This window comes from Trichosurus vulpecula, chromosome 8, assembly GCF_011100635.1.
Source record: "Trichosurus vulpecula isolate mTriVul1 chromosome 8, mTriVul1.pri, whole genome shotgun sequence".
NCBI lineage: Eukaryota > Metazoa > Chordata > Mammalia > Diprotodontia > Phalangeridae > Trichosurus > Trichosurus vulpecula.
Genome location: NC_050580.1, coordinates 253413231 through 253423451, shown reverse-complemented (window position 1 = coordinate 253423451; position 10221 = coordinate 253413231).

Below are 10221 nucleotides of genomic sequence, written 5' to 3'. Positions count from 1 at the left end.
ATAGTCAAAGCTTTGGTTTTTCCAGTACTAAAGTATGGCTGTGAGAGTTGGACCATAAGGAAAGCTAAATGCTGTGGAATCAATGTTTTTGAATTGTGGTTCTGGAGAAGACTTCTGAGAGTTCCTTGGATAGCAAGAAGAGGAAATCAACATTGTACACAACCACAGATATATGGATTCTGTGAGGACCAACCCTGACATACTTCGCTCTTCTCAGCAACGTAAGGTGCAAGGACAACTCCAGGGGACTCACGATGGAGAATGCTATCTTCATCCAGAGAAAGAACTGTGAAGTTTGAATGCAGATTGAGGCACACTTCATGCTCGCCTTTTTTCTTCTCTTTTGTTTTTGTTTTTGGGTTTTTTTTTTTTTGGTTTTTTTTTTTGGTTCTGTCTCTTCTTTCTCATCATTCACCCCATTGGTCATAATTCTTTTCCACAACTTGACTAGTGTATAAATTAATTCAATGCGAAGTTATACATGGTAGTTATATGAGATTCCATGCCGTCTTGGGGAGGGAGGGGGGAGGGAGGGGAGAAAATCTGGATCTCAAAATTATGTAGAACTGTGTGTTGTAAACTAAAAATAAAAAAATTAATAAAAAAAAAGAAGAGCAAATCAAAACCGATCAATATTGATTGGAAGGACAAATACTGAAGCTGAAGCTGAAATACTCTGGCCACATAGTGAGAAGATAAGACTCATTGGAAAAGACTCTGCTGCTGGGACAGATTGAAGGCAAAAGGAGAAGGGAATAGCAAGGGTGAGAGGGATATAGATAGTGCCAAGAAGTAACAGAAATTAGTTTGGACAGACTTCAGAAAATATTGAGAACAGATGGGCCTGGCATACCATGGTCCATGGTGTCACAAAGAGTTGGACATGACTGAATGACCGAGCAACAACAAAGCGCAGTTAAATCGTCATTGTTGCTATTCATTCCATTCCATTTCATTAAGTACCTACTCTTTTCCTTTTCAGCTAAACACCTTGAAAAAGCTGTTTGTGTTCCTGTGTCCACTTTCACTCTTCTCACTCTCTTCCTAGCCATCAACCACCTGGTTTCTGACCTCATCACTCAACTGAAACTGCCCTCTCTAAAGTTATCAGTCTTGGACACTCGCCTAGGTCACTACCAGGTTAAATGACTTGCCCCAAAGGCAGAGAACCAGGATGAGATAGAGGTCTTTCTGACTTGCAAACCAGCTCTCTATCTCTCAATCTGCTGTACCAGGGTTCTTAACTCTGTTTTGTTTCATAGACCCCTCTGGCAGCCTGGTGAAATGCATGGGTCTCTTCCCAGTTTTTAAAAGGTCCCAAATAAAATATAGAGAATTACAATGGAAATTAACTGTATTGAAATGAAATTTTGAAAACATTCATAATAATAGGTAACATTTATATAGAGCCTTATAGTTTGCAAAACACTTCAAAATGTTGATTTATTTTATTGGCACACAACAACCACAAGAGGTAGGTGTTATTACTATGACCATTTTACAGATAAGGAAACTGAGGCAGATAGCAATCAAATGACTTGCCCTAAGTCACATAACTAGGAAGAGTCTGAGTCTGGTTTTGAACTCTGGTCTTCCTGACTCTAGGGTCAGTGCTCTGCCCTATAGCCACCCTGCCATCTCTTTAAACAAACACAAAAGTTCATGGATTACAGGTTAAAAACCCTTCTTGGTACTACACACACACACACACACACACACACACACACATTGCTGTGGAGATTGATAAAAATTTTTAAAAGGGGCATCAATAGGACAATTTAAATTGCATAGAAGAAAATAAAAAAAGTCATAGAAGACAAAACAAATACGGTAATTTTGTCACTGTCTTGTTAAATTTAATAATTTAATAAAATTAATTTAATTTAATTAATTTAATAAAACTATGTCACAGCCATGTTTTGCATTCTTTGTATTTTGAAATGTTTGTGTTTGTTAGTAATTTTTACATTCATAATAAAAAAATTGAAATAAATAAAAAGTTTGTCTCTTTTATTATCTCTTCCCCTGGTAGTGGCTCATAGCACCTGCTGCCTTCTTATGATGTTAGCTTGGCTACTTAGAAGTGCTGTCTCTGCATTTAGGCTAGAAGCCTGAGACCAAAATCTGCCTTCATATTTCTTTTTCTCTTCTAGGCACTGAAGATGTTTAGTAAGTGCCAGAGAATGATAATAATGAGAATAAATACTTACATGGCACCTACTACGTACCAGGCACTGTGCAGAATACCCTACAATTATCGGCTCATTTAATCCTCATAAAACAACCCTGGGAGGTAAGTGCTATCATTTTCCTCATTTTAAAGATGAGAAAACTTAATCAAACAGAGGCTAAGTGACTTATCCAGGGTCACACAGCTAGTGAATGATTGAGGCTGGGTTTGAATTCACGTTTTCCTGACTCTAGATCCTGCCCTCTATTGTCCCACTTAGGAGGAAAACAGTGAAGCAACAATCTCACTACCAGCCACTGTTGGGGTGTAAGACCCGACAAGACCAGCAACTAGAGCTGCCAGCACAGGTTCTTTGATCTGCTTTACTAAGGAAAGTAACTTTAAGAGGTTAACAATCTCACTTTAATCCAACATGCAAATATCACTCACTTAGTTCAGCAGGAAAAGCCAGCAACCTGACCTTCAGAGCAAATACAAACAAATTCCAAACATACATTATAAACAGACCAAATACAAACCAACATCTGGGTTAGCAAAACCGGGGGGCAGTTACAACGGCTTGCCCAGAGTCACGCACTCTTCCAGTGAGTGAGAGCCCCCAAACAAAACATCTGGGTTTCTTCAAAGCTGGGGGCCTCTTAACAACAGCTGCCCAGAGTCTCCACATGGAGGGAAAACACCAACCTCTGGGTTTATATATCCTCCTGTTCAGGGTCAAAGAGCATCACAACATTGTACTCAAACCCACGTGGCCGAAAAGCCTCTGGCATCAGAAACATGTGACTCAAACCCATGCAAGCCAGAGGCAAGGAGGTCATCAAAGAAACAAAGGCCAGACTCTTCAAGGGCACTCAATTAAATAAGTGCTGAAAGAGAAAACAGTAAAAGAAAGTCCCACCTTAATTACTGACACATAGGGCTGCTTCCCGCACAACAACCCTATGATGTAGGCATTACAAATATGATTGTACGCTTTTTACAGATGAGTAAACTGAGGCTCATGAAGTTGATGTGGCCAGTTCCCAGCCTCCTGGCTGTGAACAGCCAGAATATGAAGCCAGGTCTTCTGATTCTTAGTCCAGAGCCCATTCCTCTCCCCCACATGAGGAGGAAGTTTAGTTGCTTTTCCATTTTTTAAATTGGATGCTTAGCCTTGACTCACTGCATATCATGGGGCCCCCAAGTGGATCGGTGGAAGGCAGCCAATGGGCCGAGAGCCGTTACACAGATTACACAAGCCAGAATCACATTGGCCTAGTTAACATTAACTAATTAAGGCGCCGAATGACAACCAGTTATCAGAGCTGCTTTTCTAACGCATCCCACTCTGACCTTCTCATTAGCTCACCTCTCCACGTCCCTCATTCAGACTCAGAGCCTGCTGCAGGCTCGGCCACAGCCCCCGGCAGCTCCTCCAACTCAAAGGGATGGGAGAGGACAGAAATAAAGACACGTGAATTTTTAGACAATAGTAAAAAAAAAAAGCTAGAATCACCTAGTGGACGAGAGTAATTATGACGACAATAATAATACCCAGCTAACAGTACCTTAAGATCTGCAATGTTCTTTACATAGGGTATATCATAGGGTCCTCACAAACACACGGGGAGGAAGGCGCCATTATGATCCCCATTTTACAGATGAGGAAACTGAGGCAGGTGGGGACGGCTAAGTGACTTGCCCAGGACCACACAGCTAGTAATTGTCTGAATTGGGATTTGAACTCAAGTTCTTCCTGACTAAAAGTGTATCACTTTATCTACTGCCCCACCTAGTTATTTTTTTAAATGATAATGTATCTTATTTATATTATATGGATGTTTTCTACATACAACTTCTTGATCATAACATCAGGTTTTCTCCTCTTGAGGATCTGAGAATACTTTCTAGCTCTTTACATCAATAAAATGCCAAGAGGCGCTAGTTAGGAGAAATTATGCAACGTCAAGGATATGTGAAGGTCCTGCTGAAGGATTTCACCTTTGAGAAGGTGAAACATTTCCCTTTGAGGAAAAGCTGTTAATTCAGTGGACCTAAAAAGGGAGTGACTTTGTCCCTTCTTTCTCTCTTCCTATAATACAGCCTCCTTTTCCTCACTCCAGCAGAAGTGGTGAACTGCTGGCCCCTAGTAGCTAAAGCATAGATGTTGACTTAATGTGAGCCTGAGCCTGAGCCTTGGGGCCTTAACTGAATCTTCTGTTCTGTTTGCTGAGTTGTTATTGTCAATCCTTTGTTTCTGAGGAGGCCCAGTGACATCACAGGTGATGTCTTGACTTCTGACTTAATTGGATTTAAGTGAGGCAGAATTGTGCAAAGTCCTCATCTTCACTGTCTCTTCCAGAGCTGCTGAAGTCCGGTGGCAAGACCAAAGTCAGGACAACTGGTGATGGCCCAGGATGCAGTGGGTGACCTTGGCATCTTTGATATCTGCCCAAGCTTTAAGTGCTCCACAGCACCTGTTTCAGTCACCTTCCTTGCAGTTTGAACAAATTGTTCTCATCATCCATCTTCACGTGTTTGGGGTAGATATCTCCCTAACTTACCAACAGGTTTGAGGCCCATTGGTTACCCTCAACCTGGTTTAGCCCATCTGTCGAGACAGTTTTACTGAGGTGTGGCCACCATGCTTGCTACAGCTTCTTGGAGTCACAGGTAAGAGTTGAATGATAGGTGGACACCAAAGGTAGATGAACCAAGCACTCATTATTGTGTTATAGTGTTAGAAAGTGTTATAGTGTCATAGTAAGTGCTTATTACCTTCCCTTCCCTGCTTTGATCTTCACCCTTCTGGATTCTCTCTCATCTCTACAAGAATATGCACAATTTTCTTTTTTCACTAATGAAGTCCATGATTTAAAAAAAAAAAAGGCAGTTCAGCCAAACTAACCAATACAATATACTGACAGTATATATTTGTGTCTTTAGAATTGCATTCTTAGGAGCCTCCAATGCCTCTTTGGCTCGCCCTTGGATCTGAGCTCTCATTTATATCTGGACCTTTTGAAATTTACTCTTCCTGTATCTTAGGTATACATTAGAATATGCTCAGCTTCTGTATTTCAACCTCTGGAATAGAATCACCATTTACCTCCAATATTTCTATTGTTTTTACTTCAGAAACCAATTCCTTGTTGCTAGTCAGAGCCGGGTCTTTGCTGCTTCCTCCAGCTTTGGAAGAATGGAATTATCATTAATGCAAATCACAGATTTATCAATAGCGCAAGGATTGAACTGGAACCACATATGGCAGAACAGAGGGGTGGTGATAAAAAGGGGAAGAAAGTTCCTAACACACACAGTGGAAATACAGTTCCCAACAGCCCCTGGGAAAGGATAGAGCCAAGACAGTAGTAACCAGCATCCTCCCAAAAAGGAATTGACTCAAGACTACACTTCCTAACCGCACTTAGGATAATGAGGACAGAGATATTCCAGGACTACAGCTCCCAGAAGACCCTGAGGCAAGGAAAGAGGGTAGGTAGTGCTGAAAGCATCACTAAGAGCAGAAATGGAGGATTGCAGTCCTGGAAGTGAGGAGAATTACCCTGCTGCTGGAAATATAATTTCCAACATCCTTTGGGCAAGGATAAAGCAAAGACTTCCCATAGACTTGAATAAAGCCAGGATTCCAGTACCAAGCAATTTGGGGGTGAAGAAGACAGAGTTATCTATGACTATGACTTGTAGCCACAGGGTTAGGACCAAAATTAGAGCTCCCAGCAGCATCTTTCGAAGAAAAAGAAAGAAATGGGGGAGGAGGGAGAGAGAAAAAGAGAAGGGGAGGGAGGGGGGAGGGACAAAAAGGAGGAAAGAGGGAGAGAGAGAGAGAGAGAGAGAGAGAGAGAGAGAGAGAGAGAGCGAGCCAAGATCATAGTAACCTGCCCAATAGGAAGAAAGCCAGAACCAGATCTTCCAGCAGCCCCATAGCAGGTATACAGCCAGGACTACAATATCCAGCATCCCTAGGGATAAAGATAGGCCCAGGACTTCAGCTCCCAACTGTCCCTAAGGTAGGAAGAGAGCCAGGACTCTAGACCCTGGAATTTCCTGAGCAATCATTACCACAGCTCATAGCCAGAAGTACAGTCAGGAATACAGTTCCTAGAACTTCTTTCTTGTCACAGGGATCCAGGGGCAGGGGGAAAAAAACCTTCTAGCCAACCTGGATATGAATACACCAAAGCCCACAGTTTCCAGCAACCCACCCCGAGCAAAAACACAGCTGGGACTACAGCTCCCATCAGTTTGTGGGGGATAGAGCCTGACTATAATTCCCAAGATCCCTCAGGGTCTGCTTAGCTCTAAGACTAAGATACGACTACAGGTCTCAGCAGTCCTATATCCAAGGATAGGGCTATGTACGAGCAAACATACAGATTGGACAACAGCTCCCATCAGCCCAAGGGGATAGACTACAGCTCCCAATATCCCTCACAAGAGGGTTGGATCCAAGCCTTGTGTTCCCAGAAGCTCCTGGTACAGGAATACAACCACAACTACAAGTTCCAGCTGCCCCCTAGGGCAATATTATAGACCACACTAGCAGAGAAAGGATAGAGCTAGGATTCCGCCACCAGTAAGTAGCCTGCGCAACGGAAGTCAGCAACCCAACCCCAGAGAAGGAAGGAAGAGAAAGAATCATGACTACCTCTTCCAGTAAGCCCTGGCACGGACAGGACCTGGACTACAGGCAGCTCCCAGGGCAGAAAGGTAGAGTAAGCCAGGACATCAGCTACCATCAGAACCTCGAGCAGGAGAGGAAGGACAACCAGAATTATAAGACCTAGGATCCCACGGAGCAGAGGACTGTTACAGAGTTAAGGTTCTCAGTACTCCCTGAATTAAAAAGGGTGGAGAGAGAAAACAATGATCACAGAATCATAAACTTAGAGGTATAGAGGCCATAAGACCAACCCCTTCATTTTACAGGGGAGGAAACTGAGGCACATAGTGGTTAAGTGACTTGCCCCCTGAAACACCCAGGGTCACACAACTAGTAAGCGTTTGAACACCTCTCTAATTCTAAGCCCAGCGTCCTACTGCCTTTCAGTATTGCCTTGGCAAAGGCCTATGGCATAGGCAAAATTTCAACCGCCAGGCCAACATATGTCATCAAGCCAGGAAGAGAGACAGGGTGTGTTTCGATGAACTGTAAAGTGAGGGCATTGGTTTAGGTGCTTCCATCTCAAGACCTAGTCTCCCACGCTCCTGCAATTGCCTTTGTCAATTACCAAGACGGGTGTACCCCAAAGCTATTGGGAGTTTTCTCAAAGTCTTCTAAGCACCCAAAGAGCTCATCTCCACAAAATGGTGAGAATTTTGCTCAAGTAGAGCTTAGTGAGGAATACGGAGTATAGACTTTAGTGGAAATTCTTAGCTATATAATAAACATACAAATCTAAATCTATAATCCTAGCATAAGTTCAGATCTATCAAGTATATGGGCTATTAAGGGAAATTTCTGGCCCATTAAAACGTAGTAGTTATCAGAAATTACTTCCATATAATGGCAACGCAATCCTTAAAAATATAAGGCACAACATTATTTCTGAAAGGAAAATGTCAGTGAATTGCCTCTACTGGGTCTGATTGGGCCCACCTTGACACAGGTCCCCATGGACATTCCATTTCCCAGGAGAGGAGAGAAAAAGAGTCTTAGTCACTCCTATTCCCACTCGAAGAGTAGCGTTCTATCTGCTGCTCACAGAGGTGAAAGGTCACAGTGGATCCTACTGCTTCATTCTCTAGTAGAGAAAAGAGACAGTGCAGTGAGAGAAGAGAGCCAAAAAAGCCTCTTCTGTCCTGGCTTCCAGGTAGAAATAAAAGAGGCTGGGAGGAAAGAGAGAATCACTATGGGTTCAAATGATCATTTCTTCGCAGACGATTTTAGATCTCCGTATCACATCTCCATCCTGCTAACCGGAGTGAGTAGAGATGCTGTAGATGATATAGATATAGATATAGATATAGATATAGATATAGATATAGATATACAAACATATATGTGTATATATAAGTGTATATACGCACATACATACATATCCATAGACATACACACACATACATGTACATACATATTATATATATACATATATATAAGAAAATGTATACAATAACAGTATTATTTTTAAAAAAACTTTGAAAGATTTTAGAATGGATTCATTGAATGACAAACCATTCTTCCAGAGAACTGAAGATGAAGCATACTACCTACTTCCTGACGGAGACGTGATAGATTCAAAGTACGGAATGAGACATACATTTCTGGACATAGCTGATGAAGGGATTTGCTTTGCTTGACTATATTTATTGGTTGTGATTCAATTGGGAGGGGAAAGTAGAGTAGAGAAAAATATTAAATATTCATGTAAACTTATTAATTTTACATTATAAATAAATAATTTTTTAAAAGAAAGCAGCTTAGGTTGCACATCTTTGCTGTCCAACATTCTGGGGAATGATACATGGAGCTAGTACCACTCACAGCAGTCATCTTTCAACTACCCTCCTAACCCCACTGCCATTTAATAGGTTTCCACTGCCCAAGTCATGATGAACTCATCATCTTCTATATTTGTCATTTTTAATGCTGCCTCTGTTCCCGCTTTTAATTATCATTTTGTTCTACCTGAAATGCCCTCCCTGTTCCTTTTATTCCATCCCTCCTTCAAGGTCAAGCTCGTGTCTTTTCTTCTACATGAAGCCACTCTAACCCATATGTGAGCCTTCTGTTTAATAGTGCAGATCGCAGCCTCTCCTTGTCTTCTTGTCTTGTTGACTCTTGTCCATGTATGCATCCCCATGAATTCTTGACACAAGTTCTGCCCACCGTCCTGGGGACCTTCATTTAGTTCTACTGATATCACATGGAAACCGTGTGAGCCACATACTGTCCATTTGTTTTCCCTTCCACTCCCCACATGACCTCCTTTTCCAGACAGATGTCTGATTATATGCTTTATGCCACTTGTCCTGTGCAATTCTTCATTAGTGATATACGCAGTCTAACTTGTCCACTATTTATATCTTCCATGCATTTTGAATGGTTCATAGCTTCTCTTTTAGGGACTGTGGTATCCCGTAACTCATAGCCATTCAATATCACCAAAAGAAAACTGCTGTGAAACAGATTGGCCAACCTTCCAGCCACAACGAGCTCCTTGTTCTTCCCCAAACTCAGTATTCTGTCTTCTACCTCTGAACCTTTGTACAGGCTCCCCTGGATGCCCAGAATGCACTCCTCTATTAACCACCACTTCTTAGAATCTTTAGCCTCCTTTAAAACTCCACTCAGCTGCCACCTCCCATGGGAAGATTTTCATGAGTTCTCAGCCCCTAGTATTGTGTTCTTTCTCCAATTGCACTGTGTTTGTTGTTGTATACTCCACCCCAGGCAAATGTAAAGAAGAGATTATTTCCTGTTTTGCCTTTATTTCTCCAGTACCTAACACAGAGCCTTGAACATGCCGTTGTTGTTCAGTCATGCCCAACTCCTTGTGACCCCATGAAGCATACTGTCCATGAAGTTTTTTTGGCAAAGATACTGGAGTAGTTTGCCATTTCCTTCTACAGGGGATTAAAGCAAACAGAGGTTAAATGACTTGCCCAGGGTCACACAGCTAGTGTCTGAGGCAGGATTTGAACTCAAGTCTTCCTGACTCCAGGTTCAGAGCTCTATTCACTAAGCCAGTGAATATTTATTAAATCTAATTGACTAATCTTCCACCATCTTCCTCTGTAAGAGTTTATGAAAAGTGGACATTTATATAGAGTGTTTATGTTCATAAAGTGCTTCACATATGGATCTCATTTGATTTTCACCGTAATTCTGCACTTTAGGGGTTATTTCTTTTCCCACTCTTTTAGATGAGGAAACAATCTCAGAGAGATTAAATGAATTTCCCAGTGCTTAGGGCAGGCCTGACAGGAGAGCACCCAGTTAGTTTAGGTTTGACGTTGGGATGAAATGAGGCACTTCTGGGTTATTTCAACCGTTAACAAAAGGAGATTTATTTAGTCACAGCATAAAA